The sequence below is a fragment of the Macaca nemestrina genome, unplaced genomic scaffold, assembly GCF_043159975.1.
Source record: "Macaca nemestrina isolate mMacNem1 unplaced genomic scaffold, mMacNem.hap1 Scaffold_121, whole genome shotgun sequence".
In the NCBI taxonomy this organism is placed as follows: domain Eukaryota; kingdom Metazoa; phylum Chordata; class Mammalia; order Primates; family Cercopithecidae; genus Macaca; species Macaca nemestrina.
The window spans coordinates 104,232-126,456 of NW_027257604.1; the positions used below are offsets into that span (position 1 = coordinate 104,232).

The 22,225-nt window shown below is 48.2% G+C and overlaps 1 long non-coding RNA gene across 1 annotated transcript in view; it reads left to right on the top strand.

Annotated features, from left to right (window-relative positions):
• Nucleotides 1-21,252, top strand: part of LOC139361270 (uncharacterized) — a 31,859-nt gene extending 10,607 nt beyond the window's left edge. Inside the window, exons 2-4 of the long non-coding RNA XR_011618824.1 lie at nt 16,108-16,225; nt 16,952-17,058; nt 19,878-21,252. This is a non-coding gene — a long non-coding RNA (uncharacterized lncRNA). The remainder of the gene's footprint in view (nt 1-16,107; nt 16,226-16,951; nt 17,059-19,877) is intronic.
• Nucleotides 21,253-22,225: the final 973 nt, after the last annotated feature.

Below are 22,225 nucleotides of genomic sequence, written 5' to 3' on the forward strand. Positions count from 1 at the left end.
AAAGTTCCCGTAAGGAGAGCAGAGGTATTGGTGGTTGAATGGTGACTTGAATTTAGGTGAAGATCGTTAAATATTTCATAGTCATGTTTGTCTTGGTGGTTTTAGCAATTTTATATTAAACTTAGAACTGTGAGTCAAACCAAATCTGTTCTTTGCTTTTGTGATACTCCTTTGTATGACTATACTGGTAAAGAATGATAAAATGTGTATTGGGTATTTTTTCTGTGTAGATATTAGGATTTTTAGGGGAACAAATTAATCATTCTTCTAATATACACTGTGCTGTGTGTTGGGTCCTTTGTATATTAGTTGAATCACTCTAATGAGGACCACTTGAAAGTCTGTTTCTATAGCAGATGTTTTATATGTTGACTTGTGTTATGCAAAATCCTTCATCCTCTAAGAAGACTAAGCAATGGGTTGGAGGAATTATTTAATCACCCATTAGGTCTATTCCGAATGCCCAGAATTGAATGCAAGTACTAATTATGTTTTTGAAGTGGTGTGTGTGTGTATGGGTGTGTGTAGTGGACTCCTTTTTAGGTCATGGGAGGGAGGTAAAGCGAAGATGAGATTTGCTGATGAACATTTGTGCACATGCTAGTGGAGAAGTCATATGACTTGACTGCACCTGCGTACTCTGATTTTGGTTTCGTTAGTGTCCGTAGCCACAAGCCTCAACTGCCTCTGGGACCCACCCTGAGGGGCTGTGGTGAGGGTTATTACAGAGTCGTGCGTCTTAGTGAAGGGCACAAACGGCCTTGTGGGCCTACTTTGGCTTTGTTTGAACGTCTAGATTGTTAAACTAAGTTTAACATTTTGAGGATTATAAATTGTGATTCTTGTCTAAGAAGAGGTTTCTGTTGTCTCTGAAGACAGGAGCCCCAATACAGATGGTCCCTGGCTCCCAATGGTTACATTTGTGATTTTTTTTTTCAACCTTGTGATGGTGTGAACTAGTCACACTCAGTGCATTGTTTGGCCCAAGATGGGCTGCCTCTGGATGAACCCGTTGTAAGTTGAAACTATGATGTCAAATGCACTTTCTATTTAGGATATTTTCAGCTTATGCTGGGTTTATTGGAACAGTTTCATCCCATGGTAAGTCAGGGAGCATATGTGCTCATAAAAGTGGAGACGATCTCATAGATACCGTGAGATATAATGTCTCTGATGTTATAGAGATACGATAAAAACAATCAAGTGGGACTTGGAAGCCTTGGAGGGACTCACATGGGCGGCTCCTGGAATGCAATCTTGAGCGCCACTGGCTTCTGGATGTGACATCTGTACCTTCTGCTTAGCCCAGTGTGTTATCGTCTGCTCTCGAGGGCAGAGAGGTCCGGCGTTCCTGTGTTTAGGTATTTGAGCTGCCTTAAGAGGCTAGGTCAATTCTCACTGGTGTCTTCAGGGCTTTAGGCCTTCTGAACAAGCAGGAGGAAGCACGACTTTGTAGAGCTTTGGAAATCTCCACAGACTTCAGGGCCATCCCCTTTGGCAGGAGAGAGCCCCACTGGAGGCGAGCAGGGTGCCGTGCGGGCCTCTGCTGGGCCCAGGCATGTACGGACGTTGTGAGGGCCACAGGACACAGATCGGTCTTGGTTCACAACTGGTGTCGATGGCCACGCAGCATTTCTTCCAGGTACATGAGTGCGGGGACTTGGGTTTTGGGGTTGCCTAGTTGCTTGGAAGACCCCCATTCAGACCCCAGCCTGAGTCACCGTGACAGGCCTCCTGCTTCACACGCCACACGGAAGCCGTGGCATCGGTCACTGATGTCCACCAGGTGTCAGATGTGCGTGTGTATCTTCCTTGGTCTCGGGATGTGTCTTGTTTTGAGGTTATAGTAAACGTTCTTTACGAGGGGTTTTGGATTTTTTATGTTGTTTGCAAGGAGGCAGCAGGGAGTGCTTGAGCAATGAGATCCCCTTTCCAACCAATACAATTTCAGATCCCAGCAGGTAATTAAGGCAGCGGAGCTGTGGGATCACCTTTGCAACCAATGAGAATTCAGATCCCAGGAGGTAATGACGGCAGCGGGGCGTGTGGCAGAACCCTGAACTGTGGCTGTTTCTGGTGTCTTGCCCCGCGGACAGAGCATGCTGGGGCCTCCGTGGTCCTCTGTGGGGTGAGTGGAGCGCATGAGCTGGGTGCTGCTGGGCCCTGGCTGGCTCCCCAGCCCGGGGTTTATGCAGGACTCGTTAGACAACTTGGAACCCAGAAAGCAGCAAGAGGAGAAACGGGATTGTGCCTTTCTGGATCCTTGGTGCTTCCCAGTATCAGACACTGAGTAGGCTCTGAGGGGTCTCGCCGGGAAGACTTGCACAGTCGGCCCCCAGGATGGAGTGGGGCTGCAGCGGGTCTTGCAGGAGCTGGAAGTGGGGGTGAGTGTCTCGCAAGCGGGACCTTTCAAGTGGGCCCAGCAGGATGCATCTGTGGAAATGGTGCCACCTAACGCAGGGCTGCGGCCAGCAGGACCTGAAAGGCTACAGCGGGCTGTGTTTCTGCTCTCTCTCTCTCGAGTCTCTGCACGGTTTTCCTTGGTTTTTGTCTGTTTGGAGGACGCTTCCCCCTTTGCGCTTACCTAGCCTTCTGAGCTTCTTTGTTGAGTATGACAAAGCCCTGAGAAGGCATTTTTATCGCATAATTGTGTTATCCTGGTGGCTGGATAAATGACCTGCAAATGTGGATGACTCAGTAGCTCTGAGGGTGTTCAATATCCAAGACAGAGGTGGGAAGGAAATGTTCAGGCAGGCATCAGAGGATCTGTTCTCTGCTTTACACTGGGGCCCTGGTTTGCTGACAGTCTTCACACTCGATCCAAGATGGGGGATAATGAAGTCTCACGGATTCGGCTTCAGCTGAGAGCTGCCTCCAGCACAGTCTTGTGTGAGTAACAGTTTCTATGTTTGGTGCGAAGGGCGGGCGTCAGTCAGTTGATCTTATTTGTGGTGGTGCTTATGGTGGGCTTTCCGTAAGGAATGTAGACTTTATTAGCTTTGGCAAGGGAATCCTGAGTGATAAATTGGAAGAATGTCTCAGGAAATTCTGGAACCTGCAGTGAATCTGGAATCTGTATGAAATTGAGATTTGGATTCTCACGATTTCCTAATGCTACCCCGAAACCCAGTAGTTGAGACAGTCGTAGAGCTTCAGTTGTGCTGCCCCGGTTCCCCATTTTAAAAGGAACACGTTGCTTTCCTCTAGAATGTTCTGAGCTCTGAGTGCTGCCGGCAGAGTGACCAGCTCTCTGCATCAGAGGGGAAGCCAGGGCTGCGTTCACGGCGTCGCGGCAGCCGGGAGCTGACCCTGGACCTCAGGCACGTGTGATGCTGACCATTTTCTGTAAACTCCAAGGGTGCAGTGTTCTCCTTGGCCGTTTACAGGCTTCTGAAGCTTTTGATGTGTCTGCACTTTGTAGATTTTTCAGAAGTAGACAGCCTTTTCCCACACCCTTGGGCTGAGTTTCCTCAGAGGCTGGTGTGTGGGAAGCACCACACCCACATTCTGACAGGGAAGACTCTGGTGCCCAACTGAGGTCAGAGTGGAAATTTGTTCTTCCTTCCCTCCAGTCTGGTCCAGCTGCTCCCTGCTTGGCCAGAAGAAAATCATGCTTATTCAAGTCGTAGGCAAACCCCCGAAGTCAAACATTTGTCTTTTTTCTTTAATATGCCCATTTAGTTTATATGGAATGATAGCTAGAGAAATGCCTTTTAGGGGAAAATTAATTTCCTTAATTACAGAGAACTTTTTGGATAAAAATCAGGAGGCTATTTTGTCATAAGATCTAGTTAAATACTACAGTGGAAAGCTCCTTATATTTGATCTTACACTTGGGCCCTGTGTGCGTGTCCGCATGCTCGTGCTCATGACGCCAGGCGCAGATGTGAACTACAGGCACAGTACATACTTTCTGGTTGCTTTTTTGAACGTCTTAATTGCTTGACCTCTCCGACTCAAATGTTGAGTTATGTTGATTCTGTTCAGAATGTTTATCCCTCCGTCTAGGGTCCAGTCGTCTTTCAGGGAGGAACCGTCTTCCTCATCTCTGTCTCCTACAGTATTGTATATTTAATAGTCAAATATTTATAGGTTACATGGGTGACTGATCTGTTCATTAGGAGGAAAACAATGCCAATTTTCACATCATTATAATGGACTTGTTAAATGATTGTTAGTATAATGAAGTTTCCATGGCAAAAGAGGCTTTGCAGATGTGAGTGTAACGGACAGTGAGATGGCGGAGGACCCTGGGTTGTCCAGGCGGGTCCAGTGTCTTCACATGTGCCTTTTGAGAAGGCAGTACGAGGGTCTGCCTCAGAGGAGGAGACCTGAGGACGAGATAGAGGCCAGAGGGCTGTGGGGGTGAGGGCAAGTGTGGGGCAGGGGCAGGGTCCGGAGGGGTGCAGGGCTGAGGCCGGGGCAGTGGTAGGAGGGGTGTGGGGCTGTGAGCCAAGCTGCATGGTGGCTTCTATGAATTGGGAGACTCCAGGCAGGAATACAAGCTACTGACCCCTTGACTTCAGCCCTGGGACTCCTGACTCCCAGGGCTGAGAGGAGGTTTGCATTTGTGGTAATTTGTTGCAGCAGCAATAGGAAGCTACTGCATTGTATCTGTTCTTCACCTCCAAACCTTTGAAAAGTAACCCTGTTGTATTGGCCTTTTGTGTGCCCTAAATTCTAATGAGATGGTTTGTAGGAAATAATGGACACAAACGATGGCAGAACACAAAGTTGGACAGAAGCAGTGTCTTCTGTGGTTCTGTAGTTTGGGTCTGGGAAGTTAGATTTCGGTCAGAGTGTGTGGTCTTGTTCAGCGTATACCTGGAGTACTTGTTCAGAGCTCCTGGGGGAGTGGTCTTTAACACTGTTAGGATTAAAACTCCAAGCACATCAGGGCCAGAGTTCCTGAGTCAGTGTTAGGCGACCTTTGAATAAGAGTTGGCATGTAGAGTCTGCCCACTTTACTAGTATGAAGAAGCAAAATCTTTTTTTTTTTTTTATTTTTTGAGATGGAGTCTCGTTCTATCACCCAGACTGGAGTACAGTGGCGAGGCCTCGGCTCACTGCAAACTCCGCCGCCTGTGCTCAAGTGAGTCTCCTGCTTCAGCCTCCAAATTGCATGATTTATTTTCCTGTTTTATATACTTAGTATGTGAAAACTCTGCAAACTTTATTAATACAAATGACATGCCAGAACTTAGGAGAATCTGGTATTTTCCCATGCAAATTAGTAGTGATGTGGAATTCCTGGGCTGATTTGGTTTTATAAGACATGGGGCAGATTCTTTGCCTTATTTCCGTGGAACTAACAATTGTTAATCACCCAGCACTCTTACCTCCCCCAACAGCTCAGGTGAGGGGGGTGTTACCCCCACTGTCGTGATGAGAGGCAGGAGACTGAGGCTTAGATGAGCAGGTGACACATTACTGTCCAGCCCCACCCACCCTGTAGTTTCCTGCCATGGCTCAGCTGTCTTCCTGCAAGAAAGGACAGACACCCTGGTGCTGGGTAGAATTCCTTGTGAACCCCTTTCCATCCTCCAGGGAGTTCTTGCTTTACAGTGGTGGCTCATGGGGAGTCCTCTGGCCCACTGAGAAAGTGACTCATGTTGTGACATTACTGTCTCTGTCCGGCTGCTGTCGATTGGGTGATTTGTAAAGAGACATTTATTGCTCACAGCTCTGGAAGCTGGAAAGTCCAAGGTCAAGGCAGTCCAAGGTCAAGGCACCTGCACATCTGGTGCCCCAGGGCCTGTGGCTCACAGACGGCAGCATCTCGCCGGGTCTTGCGTGGCAGCGGTCATCTCGTCAGAACTCACGTGGTGGAGGAGCAGGAGGGCTCCTCCAGGCCTCCCAAGAAGGACACCAACCCTGGTCCTGAGAGCAGGACCTCCCAAAGGCCACACCTCTTAATGTATCCCTTCAGAGATGGTTTCAGCATGAGGTTTTGGGGACATTCAGGCCAGAGCCATTGCTCTGCTGGGGTGTTAGGGCTGCATGACATCATTACTGCAGCAGAGCCACAGCTTCTTATCTGCATTTGCTGCAGGAGAAGGACGCAGGTGCCTGTGCAAGTTGGGGTTCGGTGCAAGAAGTGGAGACCCTCTGGGAATCTTAGCAGGAGGAACTTAAGGACTTTGAGAACTGACACCTTAGGACTGTAGTTTTCTTCAGACTGTAAAAACCTTGGTGTGTGATAATACTGAACATTGCCTGAGCCCTGTGATCCTTCAAAACAGTGATGGTTAAGACATTCCCCTTCCCCACAACTGCGCCCCCACTTTTACTTCAAGAAGCCCGTTCCCATGTGGCTTAGGCTGACTGGTGGGATGACCATTTACCGAGGACAAGACCAGGTACAGGCCTTCAAACCCCCCTTCTCTGCCTTATAAGTGATTAGCTAAACTGCCTGTTCCCACTGATCAATCACTTCCCACCTTGAAATGGTTCTTCGTGGTGCATTTGCGCCTAGGGGGATGGACTTGTCTTTGACTGTCGCCTTCCACAGAGGACAGTTAGGGTGGGCAGGAAAGAATTCTCTGCTACAGGTCTGCATTCCTGGCTGTTTCCAGAAGTGGGAATTCTGGTGCCCTGGAGTGTGGGAATGGATTTCTAGTGTCCCAGCTTCAGGTGGAGTTGAAATTGAGTGAGGCAACCCACCACACCCATCTGGAGCCAGGGACTAGAGCCATTTTTAAAGTGGCAGTTTCTCCATAAGATTACCCAAAAAAATGCGCTCAGCACGTTTCTTTCTTTCTCATATGCATTTGGCCATCTAAAATGGGAATGGTGGTTTTTTGAAGCATGGATGTAGTTTTAAATTTTGAGTATTGTAAACCTTAATGTAGCTTCTTAAAATGTTTGCCTGATTATCTGGAGATTTACTAAACCTTTGGAGTGGTAATAATGAGTTGATCTATATGACTTTGCTTTCTATGATGCAATGAAAGTACTCTAATTAAAACCTCTGCAGTTGGGTCAGCACGCGATTGGCCAAAACAAATTCTGCTTTTTGGGTTTCTTTAACCAAACAAGGGAGTAGAGTGTAGGCTGAAGTGGCAAATTCATTTCAGAGCACGCCAGAGCCCTCGTGACACCACAGAGCCACACCTAGGAAGATGTGGTTTCTGTAACAAGCTTTGGAAAACCAAAGTTCAACTTAATTATCCAACTTTGTTACAGAAAAAGCTTAGACCAGATGGCCAAAGACCTGATTGTTTCATGGTTGAGACATGGTTATAAAATTGCCCTTACTTGGTGCCAATCAGTGTTGGTCCACAGTGATACTCCTCCAACCTCACTGAATAGTTTGGAGACTGATATGAGACTGTGAAAATCTCCTTAAGGTGAAAAGGTCTCTGGAGCACCTGGGAATATCTGCACACCCGTGGCCATTCCCCTATAAGATGGAAAGGACGGCTGGGTCACGCGGGAGCATCCGCACACCCGTGGCCGTCCTCTTTAAGACGGAAAGGGCTGCTGGGGTGCCCCGCAATGTCTGCACACCCGCGGCCATTGTGGCTGTCCCCCTTTCTGCTCAGTCACCTCTGTGTCCCCGCATTCAGGCTTTGGGACACTCATGAACAGCTCGTACCCTGGGCTGGTGAGGAAAGAGTGGGAGGTTGTTCTGAGGCTCTGTCACTGTCTGCCCTGTCATGAGCTGGGCAAGGCAGTGGCAGTGACCCTGGAGGAGTCTGGTCAGTGAGGGCTCCGGCAGGAAGTGCTGAGGCTTGAGGTGGCTCTGCCAGTCGTCACCAAATGTCTTCCCTCTTATTTCCATGATTCCTTCTAGTTCTGCACCTTGCACTGCAGAGTCTCTGTGTGTCTATAAATACACATGAGTTACGATACAGGTGTCTCTTTCCCCTCTTTCAGGGGCTGGGCCCAGGGAGTGAAGTGCAAGACTCCCTTACTGCTGGATGCCCACCAGCACGAGGCACTGCCTGCCCTGCTGACGAATGCCTACAGCGAGTCCTGGAAGCCTCCTTCTGAGCACCTGGCCTGTTGACGGTGTATACGGGAGACAACGGAGCTCCCCTTGCCCCACCCTGAGCAGAGACTGGGGAGGCGGGGGCAGCACTGCCCCCATGGTGCATCCTTGGTGCATGGAGGAAAGTCTGTTTAGCCGGGCGAGGTGGCGGGCGCCTGTAGTCCCAGCTACTCGGGAGGCTGAGGCAGGAGAATGGCGTAAGCCCGGGAGGCGGAGCTTGCAGTGAGCTGAGATCCGGCCACTGCACTCCAGCCTGGGCGACAGAGTGAGACTCTGTCTCAAGAAAAAAAAAGAAAAAAAAAACACAGCCCATCCTCTCAAAAGCAGGGTGACAACCACATTTACTTCTGGAATCTTAAGAAAGGGCCTGTCTCTTTGAGAGAAGAATGTGGCATGAATGTGTGTACCTCCTTTGTTTTTTTTGAGACAGTTTCCCTCTGTCACCCAGGCTGGAGTGCGGTGGTGCAATCTCAGCTCACTGCAAGCTCTGCCTCCCGGGTTCATGCAATTCTCCAGCCTCAGCCTCCCAAGTAGCTGGGACTACAGGCACCCGCCACCACGCCTGGCTAATTGTTTGTATTTTTAGTAGAGACGGGGTTTCACCGTGTTAGCCAGGATGGTCTCGGTTTCCTGATCTCTTGATCTGTCCACTTCGGCCTCCCAAAGTGCTGGGATCATAGGTGTGAGCCACCGCGCTGGGCCGTATGTGTGTACCTCTTTACAAGTCTTGCCCGATCTTTGCATTGAAAAATTATTGAAAACCTTAAGGATGTAACTGACAAGAACTTTATAGATTTCTCCAAGTAAAAATTTGGAAAAGTGAAGTGAACCCATAATTTGTTTTATTTCTGAGTCCCACACTTGGATTTTTAAATGTGGGCAAAACATCTGTATGTTCTTCAGCCTGATTTCCGTGGAATCGTGAATGAAACGTGCTGAAGTTGCCGTGCGGATTTTGTTATGTGGCGGTGACAAGTGGGGCTGGTCATTAAACAACTGGAGGGATCCCTATCCTTTCTGTGCTCTTGTTGGACACTAGGCACGTGCTTGGGTGTTTTCTGTGTGTGTGGACAAGATGAGGACAGAATTTCCAGATTCACACGGTGGTATCTTCTCCCTTTTCTGTTAAAACGTGTCTTCTGCTGCTTCTACATAGACCAAGTGTTTCTTTCTCTTGCCTGTCTACAGAAACGCTGTTTAACAAAAACTGCATTGTAAGCGTGTGAAGCTGAATTCCACATGATAAAGCAGATAGAGATGACTGAGTATACTGTTTTGTGGAAGGAAGGTTTAAAATGATTTTTAGCTTTTTCCCTGAAAGAGGGAATACTTTTAACTTTTTCCCTGAGATAGGGAATAATGAAATGGGAAAATAATTAAATTTTCCCATATAATTGTTAGATTATATTTAATTATTAGATTATTCATGTATTGCAAGGGAAAAAGGAACTAGATCACCCCATGTACCCAAATGAAAATTTAAAGGGTATGGGCGAGTTCATTTGAACTCCTTTAATTTGTTTTTGTTTGTTTGTTTTTGACAGTCTCACTCTGTTTCTCAGGCTGGGTGCAGTAGTACAATGACAGCTCTCTGCAACCCCAACCTTCTAGGCTCAAGTGATTCTCCTGCCTCAGCCTCCCCAACTGCTGGGATTTACAGGCGTTAACCACCACACACAGCTTATCACCTCTTGGAGACTAGCTATGAGTTTGGGCATTCACTGAACTATATTTTGGTTAATTCTCAAAGTTTGTCACTGTTTATCTTTAATTTGCTAAAAATCTACATATATTGTAAAATGAGTTACATTTCCTTAGCATTCACGGATTCCCTGTTAGTGGGGCAGAGACGCAGAAGGGCAGAAGGCATTCGGACATCATCTGGTTTGCAGTTGAGTGCTTTCCCCGAACACACTGGAGCTCTGGGCTCTGTGGCCCCACGGGGGTCCTCTGTCCACTGAGGGGGCCAGGTTACCTGGGAGGTCCCTCCAGCCTCTGCAATTTTGCCCTTTTCAGGTTAACATCTCATCGTTGTCCTGGACAGCACTGCCTTTCGTTCACTGACCCATGAGTGAACAGCTGGTCAGTGGCCAGTGCTGCTTCCTTCAGCTGGGAGGTGGTGATGTGATAACACTTCCGTGGAAATTGGTTCTTGGTGTATTAAGGGTTCAGTTGTATGTTTATTTTTAATCTGCACCTCTGAATTGGTCTTTTGATTGCAAAGAGATTGCTTACTGGATTTGTTTCTGAATATTTGGTGGATAACAGGAGAACCTTGCTTATCTGTGTGTTCATTTAATGTGTTTTTGCCAGGCATTTATATGGGTGTGTTAGCCCCTAGCCCACTTTCTGTGTGTGGTGGAGTCATTGAAATCATTTATGTGAAGTCTCTCTTCTATCAAGGCTAGAGGACGTGGGGTGGTGTCTCCCTAAACTAGAGGGAAATGGCATTGTTCTGCCCTCCTCCCTGGGAACGCTGGTGTTTCCAGGTCTCTGAACTTGGCTCCCACACTGGGAGAGTGGCTGTGGCTTCTGGAGCCCGTTTTGGGCGGGACTGACTCCTTCATTTGCTTTATTCCCCACCGTCTTTGCTGCTTTGTGACGCAGGGATGAGGGAGTTGGGCCCGGGGGCCTTGCCTGTGCCTGAAGGGCCCGATGCAGAAAACTCCTGGTGGGAAGGATGTTCCTTGAGGGCAGCTTTTGGAGTCTCTTCCTACTTTTAACTAAGAAGCAGCTATTCACATGGTTCTATTCTGCTGGTGTGTTTCAAAATAATTGGTGTAGAGTTGCGAAGATGTCCGAGACACCCATGATCCACTCCGGGCCAGTGCCGGGCATTGTGCTCAGATGCCTTCAGACCACATTCACATGCCAAAGATTCTTGCTTGGTTATTCTCAAACTTAAGAGAATCTAAAACGCGAGCCACGGTATGGATTTTCTCTTGAGCCCCCATGACTTTGCCTTGTATTTTGGGCATGAATGACTTCATCAAGGGGAAAGAATTTGAGGAAGGAGCCTCTGAGGCTAGGAGGGGGTGGGAAGGGGTGGGGGGAAGAGGAGGGAAAAGGAGCTGTAGAGGGAGGAACCAGGCTGGGGCTGGGGCGTCTCCCCATGATGCTCCCCCACCCCTGGCGCGAGGCCCCAGGGACTGACTGATTTTCCCACAAGAAATGTGTATAATTGCGTGTCTGTTTTGTGGGCTGGCCATTTGGATTGAGGGAATGTCTGTGTTGTGATTCCTTATTGATTCGAAGGTTGGAAAGGTTTGTGCTCAATACAGGGGTCTCTTGGTGCTATGGGAAATGTGATCGCAGCTGCCTTCTGGGTGGGGAGAGCCCTCGAGGCCATCAGTGGTGGCCGGTGTCGGCCTTCGCTTCCCTGGGTGAGCTGCCCTCAGGGTGGGAAGGGAGGCCCTCGGTGGTGGCCGCTGTTGGCCTTCGCCTCCCTGGGTGAGGGCTGCTCCATCCCCGGCTCTCCGACTCCTTGCCTGGCACCTTCCTCGTTGGGGGCCGTGATCCATCAACTTTGTCCACGCGTGTCCTGCAGACTAGTGCTGACTGCAGGTTGAGGAGTGGTCAGAGGAGGCCAGAGGAGGCCCTCGTGATGCAAAGCTAAACGTTTAATGATGGCGCTGCTGAGTGCATGAGCCACGTCAGCCCAAGAGTCTGAGTAAGAGGAAACCGCGGGGTGGAGGGAAGACTGGACAGATGGGTGCTTTCCTCGGCCCCTGGGAGCACGGCCATGTCCACGCTCAGACCTCCTGGTTTCTCCCATATTTCCATAAATAGCAAGGGAAGGATATGGGGCACCCAGGGACCTCAGGGGTATAAGCTGTGTCCTCGCGTGGCCCCAGCTGTGGCCAGTGACGTTATTCTCTTTAACCTCAGGCTTATTTTCTATAAAAACACAAAGGGACAGAAGTAGTTCAAGGGCCTGTAAAGACTTACGTAATTGTTAATAGGCCTACTTTTATGCTTTCTTATGTATTAAGAGCAAATCATGAAACAAACTCATTTCTGTTTGAAGAAATCTTTACTGCTCTCATTTTTGTGGCAAGCAGCCTTGATTCTTTGCTTAGTGAGCGTTAGTGCCCTCCTGCCCAGTGCTGCTGCCTGGCGTGTCCTCGCACACACCTCTGTCCATTGGTCTCCGTTCACCTTTCCGCCTAGAATTGTAGGAGGGGCGCTGGGATCTTAGGGCTAGAAAGAAACCCTGAAGACCACTTTTAGGGGCGACTTTTAGTCAGGGCTTCCAGAGAGACAGCCAGCCAGGTGTGCGTGTGTCTCCAGGGCGAGGCCTGCTGCAGGGGCTACAGAGTCCAAGAAGCCCCAGGACCCACAGCCTGCAAGCTATAGTCCTGAGAGGGTGTGGCTTGAAGACTTGAGAAGCGGAGGTTGCAGATCCGACCAGGGTCTGAGGAGCTGAGACCCAGGAGCACGGGCTGCAGAAGACAGATGTCACTGGCCCATCAGCCAGAGAGGTGGAGTGAACCCAGTTTTCCCCGCCTTGCTGTTTTACTCGGGCCCTGGGGGGATAGGGTGGTGCCCCCCACACCGGCGAGGATGGGTCTCCACTCAGTCCAGAGACAAACATGCATCTCACACAGAAATAATGCAGAACCAGCCATCTGGGCACCCCGGGCATGCTCAGGTTGATGCACAAAACCAATGCCGCGCGTGGCCCTGACATCTGCGTGTTCGCATCACTCCACACACATTGCTCAGTCATCACCTTGGTGAGTTTGTAAGCTCGTTGTGTGGTTCTGGGGCTCTTTGTCCCTGGTGATGAGAGGCTCCCCACTGTCCCAGCTCAGGTATGGAAGGTGATGGCACCAGCGGCTCCTTGTTTCTCAGACACCTGAGTGGGTGCTCTGTGCAGCCAGTTCAACCTGCAGCAGCATCTGTTTCCTATGCCGATTCCATTCGGAGTATGTGCCTCCCTTCTGTTGAGGGTGCAGCCTTCTTGAAGGGAAGAACTGTGTCCTCTTCGCCTATATCGCCTGTGGTGTATCTCATGGCTGAATAAGTAGCTATAGGATACCTCGGTGGCTGAATGATAGGTTCATTGGAAGGAAAACTTTATATTTTTTTTTCTTTTTGGGATGGAGTTTCACACTCAACGCCCAGGCTGACGTGCAATGGCACGATCTTGGCTCATTGCAAACTCTCCCTCCCGGGTTCAAGTGATTCTCCTCCCTCAGCCTCCCAAGTAACTGGGGCTACAGGCTTCCGCCACCATGCCTGGCTAATTTTCGTATTTTCGTTAGAGAAGGGGTTTCACCATGTTGGCCAGGCTGGTCTTAAACTCTTGACCTCAGGTGATGCACCCACCTCGGCCACCCAAAGTGCTGGGATTACGGCCATGAGCCCCTGCACCCAGGAACTTAATACCGTTTTTTTTTTTTTCCTTTAAATCGTAATGGGCTTGTTAAATGCTTACGTTTTTTTTTTTTTTAATTTATTATTATTATACTTTAAGTTCTAAGGTACATGTGCATAACGTGCAGGTTTGTTACATATGTATACTTGTGCCTTGTTGGTGTGCTGCACCCATCAACTCGTCAGCACCCATCAACTCGTCATTTACATCAGGTATAACTCCCAATGCAATCCCTCCCCCCTCCCCCCTCCCCATGATAGGCCCCGGTGTGTGATGTTCCCCTTCCCGAGTCCAAGTGATCTCATTGTTCAGTTCCCACCTATGAGTGAGAACATGCGGTGTTTGGTTTTCTCTTCTTGTGATAGTTTGCTAAGAAGGATGGTTTCCAGCTGCATCCATGTCCCTACAAAGGACACAAACTCATCCTTTTTGATGGCTGCATAGTATTCCATGGTGTATATGTGCCACATTTTCTTAATCCAGTCTGTCACTGATGGACATTTGGGTTGATTCCAAGTCTTTGCTATTGTGAATAGTGCCGCAATAAACATACGTGTGCATGTGTCTTTATAGCAGCATAATTTATAATCCTTTGGGTATATACCCAGTAATGGGATGGCTGGGTCATATGGTACATCTAGTTCTAGATCCTTGAGGAATCGCCATACTGTTTTCCATAATGGTTGAACTGGTTTACAATCCCACCAACAGTATAAAAGTGTTCCTATTTCTCCACATCCTCTCCAGCACCTGTTGTTTCCTGACTTTTTAATGATCGCCATTCTAACTGGTGTGAGATGGTATCTCATTGTGGTTTTGATTTGCATTTCTCTGATGGCCAGTGATGATGAGCATTTTTTCATGTGTCTGTTGGCTGTATGAATGTCTTCTTTTGAGAAATGTCTGTTCATATCCTTTGCCCACTTTTTGATGGGGTTGTTTGTTTTTTTCTTGTAAATTTGTTTGAGTTCTTTGTAGGTTCTGGATATTAGCCCTTTGTCAGATGAGTAGATTGCAAAAATTTTCTCCCATTCTGTAGGTTGCCTGTTCACTCTGATGGTAGTTTCTTTTGCTGTGCAGAAGCTCTTTAGTTTAATGAGATCCCATTTGTCAATTTTGGCTTTTGCTGCCGTTGCTTTTGGTGTTTTAGACATGAAATCTTTGCCCATGCCTATGTCCTGAATGGTACTACCTAGGTTTTCCTCTAGGATTTTGATGGTACTAGGTCTAACATTTAAGTCTCTAATCCATCTTGAATGAATGTTCGTATGAAAAAACTGCTTTAAAGTTCATATGGAACCAAAAAAGAGCCCGCATCTCCAAGACAATCCTAAGTCAAAAGAACAAAGCTGGAGGCATCACGCTACCTGACTTCAAACTCTACTACAAGGCTACAGTAACCAAAACAGCATGGTACTGGTACCAAAACAGAGATATAGACCAATGGAACAGAACAGAGTCCTCAGAAATAATACCACACATCTACAGCCATCTGATCTTTGACAAACCTGAGAGAAACAAGAAATGGGGAAAGGATTCCCTATTTAATAAATGGTGCTGGGAAAATTGGCTAGCCATAAGTAGAAAGCTGAAACTGGATCCTTTCCTTACTCCTTATACGAAAATTAAATGCTTACGTTAATGTTTATTTTTAAAAATGTTATCTGTGACCTTTCAGCTTTTCATAGCACTTCTCGTGTGAATATTTTAAAAAGGCCCTTTAGTCGTGGGGGAGAAGGAGGTTATCCCTTTCAGCAGAGGGAGATGGAAGAACAGGCCCTGGTGGGTCTGAGCACAGGCAGTCACCCCAGCCTTGGTGCTTGCTTAGGTCTGTTCTCCGTTCACCGTAGCCGCATCCACTCTCATTGTCAGCTTAAGAATAAGCTTTTTCCTCTTTCTAATCGGAACAGTTAGTTTGTTAACCGTCACATTAAGGTATCGAGAATGATGGCTTTCAGGCCTCAGATATGACACAAGTAATAAATGCAGCTGACCCTGAACAACATGGGTTTTGAGCTTCGAAGGATCACTTATGTTAATTTTTTTTCCAACCAAACCCTTACTGAAAAAACCTGGTTTTGTGGAGGGCCGACGTTTCCTACATGTGGTTCCATAGGGTGGCCGTGGGGTCCTGTGGATACGTAGATTTGGGTAAACTCGGGGCGTGTTCTGGAATCCATGTCCCTGTGTATACAGAGGGACAATTGCAGCTTTTTAGAAGTTTGTGTCCTGCCTTGTCCTAAAAAGGTTCCAAGGTGGATGCAAAATTATTTCATTCCTTTGGTTTTCTTGGTGGGATATTGATGTTTATTCTTCAGTGTCTAATATCCTGAGTGAACAGAGTTACCGCTTCAGGAACAAAGCCAGTCTGGAAACACATATTGAGATATCCACCTTTTCTTCATGGTTTCACAAAAGGCCATGATCATATTTTATTCAGTTGAACTGTAGGAAACTGCCAATATTTGCTGTTTTTGGCCTACAAAATGGCAAGTTCGTACGATATTAAAAACAAAGGCTTCCTGGATGGGGAAAATAGGAATCGGTAAGAACCTGAAGTTCTCTGTCATGGCCTCTGAGTCACAGGTAAATAAACCTGCGTGAGGGGGAGTTGACTGTACAGTATTTTCCTTCTGTTTTGATACTGTCAGAAAAAGGTCAGTTCCAATGTGTTGGGTCCCTTTGCCTCAGCTTTGCTGCAGAAGGGACTTGCCATTATACCTCTTGTTCCCAGTGCCCAGGAGGCTGATGCCACATAGAAGACCTGCAGGTCGGTGGATGTGAAACAGGCATCGGACACGCTGTGCACCTTGGGACGCATCTGAGAAGTGTGTGCTTGCAGCAGATCTGAGGTGAGGGCGTGTTCCATCTCCTCTCCCTTCTCTGGCTTTGCAGGCCTTTGAAGTTGGTCCTGGAAGGTGAAATTAGTTAATGCTGATTTAAGCTCCAGGTCAAAGCCTGGGGGCCGAAGAGACCCGCCCTTCACTAGGGGTGTGAAGCATTGGGCCCTCCCATCAGGAGGCAGCAGGGACTCGAGAAAGCCCCACATGCCCTCCAGTTCCCTTATGTTGAAAGTTTTTGTACTCGGCCATGCCGGGTCATTTTGGGAGGTGAGTAGGGGATTCACATGGGGGTGTGCAGTATTCTTAGGTGTCAGGTGCGAGAGTTGAATTTGTAGAAGCTGTGCAGATAGGAAAGGGCCTGGCAGGGAGTGCTGTTTACACGGAGCCGATTTAACGCGAGGTCTGTGCTCTACCTGGGTCCGTGTCTGACTGCTGTCTCCCAGTCTGCAACAGGACGTTGACGTGACTTGGCGCCATCGTCCCACTCTGTGTAGATGTCTGAGGATCTGTGCGCAGCTGCTCTGTGAGAATGCGTTGTGATAATGAACTGAGAAACAGTGAACAAACCCTGAATTGGTTAGCACTGGTTCCACGGCCACTTCTGCTGTGGTTGGAGTCATTCATAATAAAGTGTGCTGGACTGCTATGCAGAGCTCTGAATTTCAGAGGCCCTTTAACTTGGCAGCTAACCAGTCGCTTCCTTCAGAAGACATTTGAGTCCCCTTTACCTACCAGGGTGACCCTGGGAGTTTGAAGATGAGTGAGACAAGCCCTCTGTGTCCTGTGGATTTTACTGTCCAGAGGGGAGACAGATGTGGATGGTGAAGGAGGCCCTATCAGAGGTCAGTGCACGTCAGTTTTGTTTCTTCAGCACTTGCTGTGTTCAGGGGGTGCCCCGGGCCATGTGTAGAGCATCTGGGGACCCTGCCCATGGCATCCCAGGCACAGCTAGCATCTGCGCCATCTTCATACTTGGCCTGAGTTTTGGGGAAGTACCGAGGATGGCTTCTGCCTTTGCTGGAGAGAGTTGGAAGTCAGGGCAGCCCTCCACAAGGAGATGATCGCCAGCTGATTCCTCAAGAAAGAGAGGTGGTCCCCACATGGGTAGAGCAGGGCAGCATGTACAGACCTGGGTGTGGGTCTGGGGCATGTGCATCTGAGTGGGTTCTGCTGGGAGACAGCAGGGGTGAGGTGTGAAGGCAAGTTGGAATTTACAGGATAAATTATCACTAAGGCGATGCCTGGAAAACATAAAATTGGGACTCTCTGGGGTAAACGTGGACTTAGGGTGACCCTGGGCGTGGGTGTTTTCAGGCTCTGAAGGCAGAGATTTAGGAAATTGGGGCAGAGCTGAGCCCCAGACGAGGATGAAGACCACCCTTGGGATGTTGAATGAGACAGGGGTGGAAACCCAGTGAATGTCCTGGGGGGTCAGTCCAGCAGGCAGGCAGCAGAGGAGACCGGTGTCCTCAAAGGCCCCTTGGGCCTACCTCTCAAAGTGCTGGGATGACAGGCATGAGCCACTGCTCCCTGCTGATACTTTTAAAATTTCTAAGCTACTCTCTCTCATACCCACTCCCGTATTTTTTTAAAAAAACCAGGTTTATGGCTATATTTTTTCCAAGGGAACCAAACAGTTACCTGTTTGAAGTACAAATAACACCGTGTTTAAAAACCGAAAATGCCACTTTGCATAGAAGTTTCCAAATACCCAGTTGGTTTGAGCCTTGCATTGCAGTGTCACTACCTGCTCTTAAATTTCTACCCGATGTATAGATAGCGAGACAGGGACGGCTCGTACATCTTCAGGTTTCAGTTCTACTACCTTGGGCTATATTTTCATTTATTTTGGCACAACTGTGGGTGTGGCAAGCAATGCCAGGGTATTTATTTTGAAGCGTGTCCAATAACAGTTGGGAAGATTTTCACATTTTTAGAATTTTCATAGTAATAGTTATAATTTACAAAGAATTTAAAATTGTGTAGTCATTATTTTGCTTTTTTCTAGATGTGCCCCGAAACAGGGTTGCTAACTATCATTCTACATCACAGGATTAATAACAGTACCCTTTTGGAGCAGATGCCTGTAATCAAGGAATTCTGCCTAGTCAGTTCACTTTAAGCGTGTTTAAAATGTTGTCTTTATCCTAGTTGGCACCTGTGGCTATAGTTTGTTTTCACTGCTGAAGAATATTCCACGATGGAAGCCGTAATTCATCTGTTTTTCATATCGGTGGACATTTGGATTATTTTGGGTGGGTGTGTATGTCTATTCAGCCTTCATTTTTTCAGGATTTTTTGTAGAAGATAATGTAACAGTGTAACATCCTCTGCTAGGGAGCCAACACGAACCCTGATTACAGCCACACAGACTCTCACACAGACTCTCAGGCCTTGTTACCAACACACAGAACCATTTTCTTAAGTTGAAACACAGTAGCAGAACCTGAAGCCATGTGAACGGTTCCTCCGATCTTACACTTGGAATTCACTTTTTATTACTATGTCTGCTAATTAGGAAGCATATCAATTATACAGAAATCTGAGAATGTAAAATTATACGTTTATAACAGAAAAAACCTTATTTAATAGCCCAGAACACATGGCTATGTTTTTCCCTCATGCCCCACCACTGTTTTCTTTGCTTGAAATGGGAAATGACACTTGAATGCGGTTTTCTAGCGACTGTTAGCCTGACATAGTTCTTCAGAGACAGAGGATGTAAAGCACATGGAGAATTTCTGTTTGTGGAATGTGATTTCCCGGTCGCCTCATTCAGGCTGCCGCCGCCTTCCCCTCTGGCCGCCTGCATCGTGGGACGTCTGAGAAGGTCCCTGTTTCATCCTCTGGAAATTCTGAAAAGGAAGGAGAGGAGGGTGTGCAGGGTGTGGTGCATTTGTGTTGGTCTTCCAGCTTTTATTTGGAGTCTCCGCTACCTTGGTTCCTGCCTTTATGTCCCTAGCTCGTGGCTTCATCCTTGTGTCTAACTCACAGGCAGACAGATGGAAAGGGAAGTTGTATTCAGCCAACAGCTTGATCTTATTCTCAAGGCTTAAATCGACTGGGTATTTGGAGACTTCTGTGCAAATGGGCATTTTTGGTTTTTAAACACCGTGTCTTATTTGTACTTGAAATGGGGTAACTGGTTCTCTTGGAAAAAATATAGGCATAAAGCTGGTTCTTAAAAAAAAAAAAAAAAAAAAAAAAGGGAGTGGGTGTGAGAGAGTGGCTTAGAAATTACACCAGTAATGGTCGGGAGTGGTGGCTTATGCCTGTAATTCCAGCACTTTGAGAGAAGGAGGCAGGTGGATCCCCTGAGGTTAGGAGTTCGAGACCAGACTGGTGAACATGGTGAAACCCCGTCTGTACTGAAAAGATGAAAATTAGCCGGGCATGGTGGCAGGCACCTGTAATCCCAGCTACTTGGGAGGCTGAGGCAGGAGAATCACTTGTACCCGGGAGGCAGAGGTTGCAGGGAGCCAAGATCGCACCACTGCACTCCACCCTGGGCGACAGAGCAGAAACTCCATCTCAAAATAGAAAAAAACCAAAAAACTAAACAAAACAAAAACCCGGTAATGAAAACCTGATTGCATCATCTGTGATGGAGACGGCGGATTATTTCATTTTTAGTGACAGGATGAATTGGATATGTTTGCAGTATTGATTTGACAAGGGAAATGGTGAGAACCAAATGTGCCGCCCAGCTTGGGCCTCGCCGTTGGCAGAAAACCGTGGCGGGCAACAGACTGGAGACTCGGAGACCGAGGGGAGAATTCTCACGCCTTGACGCTGGTGCAGTGTGTGCTTCTGGACTCCTGCTGGAGGGAGCGGCCCCTTTGCCTTGCAGACTTTGGTGCAGTGGAGACCTTAGGACCTGCCCCTCCTGGCACACCTGTGGGTGTGGCGAGCAGTGCCAGGGCTGAGGCACAGGTGTTGAGCCAGGAACGTGGGACGGGAGAGGCTGCACACGCCGGCAGGCGTCTGCTCCAGCAGCCGGGGGTTTCCGCAAGGGGGCGGGGCGTTGGTTTTCCTCCTTGAATTTGGGTGGGGAGGGTGTCCTGGGGTGCTGTGTCTGCACTTGTGTTGCTCTGAGGTCAAGTTGTGGCCCCGAGTCCCTGTCTCTCTGCCAAAGTGAGGGTTTGCCCATTTTCAGGTCAGATTTCCCTTGGGTCCGGGCCTCTAGGAGTGGGGGGTAGTCGAAGGGGGCGTGAGCACGGTGGACGCGCGTGGGCCTGTTCCTCTCCCCTCAGCTCCTGGGCTGTGTGTGAAGAGCTGCCCAGCGGAATCACCCTCCTGCCTGGTGTTTCATTCACCAGAAATCGTTCTCACTGTGGACTCTTGAGTCAAATGTAATCCAGGAATGGAACGTGCTGTTGCTGGATGCCACACACAGCATCAGGAGCCTAGTTGGGGATTATATGATCTTACCCCACACCTTAAAAGTAAAGACTATAGTTGTCAGGCGTCTGAGCCCAAGCCAAGCCACCGCGTCCCCTGTGACTTGCACGTATATACGCCCAGATGGCCTGAAGTAACTGAAGAATCACAAAAGTGCAAATGCCCTGCCTGGACTTAACTGATAACATTCTACCAGAAATAAGTCAAAATGGCCAGTCCTTGCCTTAAGCGATGATTTTTTGTGTGTGTGAAATTCCTTTTCCAGGATCATCCTGGCTCAAAAAGCTCCCCCACTGAGCACCTTGTGACCCCCACTCCTGCCCGCCAGAGAACAAGCCCCCTTTGACTAATATTCCTTTACCTAACCAAATCCTATAAAACGGCCCCACACTTAGCTCCCTTCGCTGACTCTTTGGACTCAGCCCGCCTGCACCCTGGTGAAATGAACAGCCATGTTGCGCTCACAAAGCCTGTTTGGTGGTCTCTTCACATGGATGTGCATGACAATAGTTAAGGGGATACTGAAGTCTTTGGCAGTTCCAAGAGCTTTTTCAGTTTGTGTCGGGCCATTGTAGGCAGAAGGAAATACTTGCTTAGAGACTCTTACAGAAATGTTCGGTGCAGTGCCATTAACTCGTGGAATATATGTGTAACTTTCCATGGCAGACCTCTGGAAAGAGATGCTCTTTGAGTGCACCCTGGCCTGCTCGCTACAAGAATCGGCCGTGTCACCCCGCTTTCCGTGGGTCTGCAGGTGTGCGTGGTCCATTGCCCTGCACTGTGGCCATGGAAGGGAAGATGATCTGGAATGCTGGCGACAGTTATCGGTGCGTGTTGATATGTGCTGCTTTCTACAGGGGAGAACATTTCTGTTTAATAAACATCTCATCTCGATGATGACTGCAAGATATTTGAGTCTCATTCAATAGTGTTTCTGGGTTCCTTCTGTTTTTAATCTGCTTTCTAGCACTAGGCAAGTGAAGACATGGAAAGTAAAAACTCATCGAACTTGTAGAGACATGGTGTTGTGTAGGAGCAGACTGTAGCCTCTGGCTCTGTTTAAAGATTGTAGTAAACCTCTTACCTGGCACGGTCAGGGTGTAAATTATCTTGTTTAATCGAAATGTGTATGAGTCAAAGCTGGCGCCTGCATTGTTGATGAAATACCAGATTTTAAGGGAACATGTCAATGTGCTGTAAGATACCAACAAAGTTCCTCACTGAGGTTCGGGGCGGGTTCGGAGCAGCTGGCCCTTAGGTCACCAGGGTCGTCTCTGGGAGCAGATGCTCAGTGTGGGCATTAGTCACTTAGCCTTTCCAGAGCCGAGGAATAGCTCTCTGTGGTGATGTTTGAAACCTGTATTTTGAGTCAGTTTGTCCCACTGGACTCGAAGTTGCCGCGTGATATCAGACCTTTGCCTCCACCGTGCGCTCGTTTTCTTGTCCCCTGATAACTGCCTCGGTTGCCCCAGCCTGACATTTGAGCCTCGTCGTTCATGGACACAGGCTCCGTGGTGGGGCCAAGGCCGCGAGTCCGGCTTGCACAATTCCTTGCCTCTCACCATGGTTTATCACATCACTCCCGGGATCTCCCATTTAGAGGAAGAG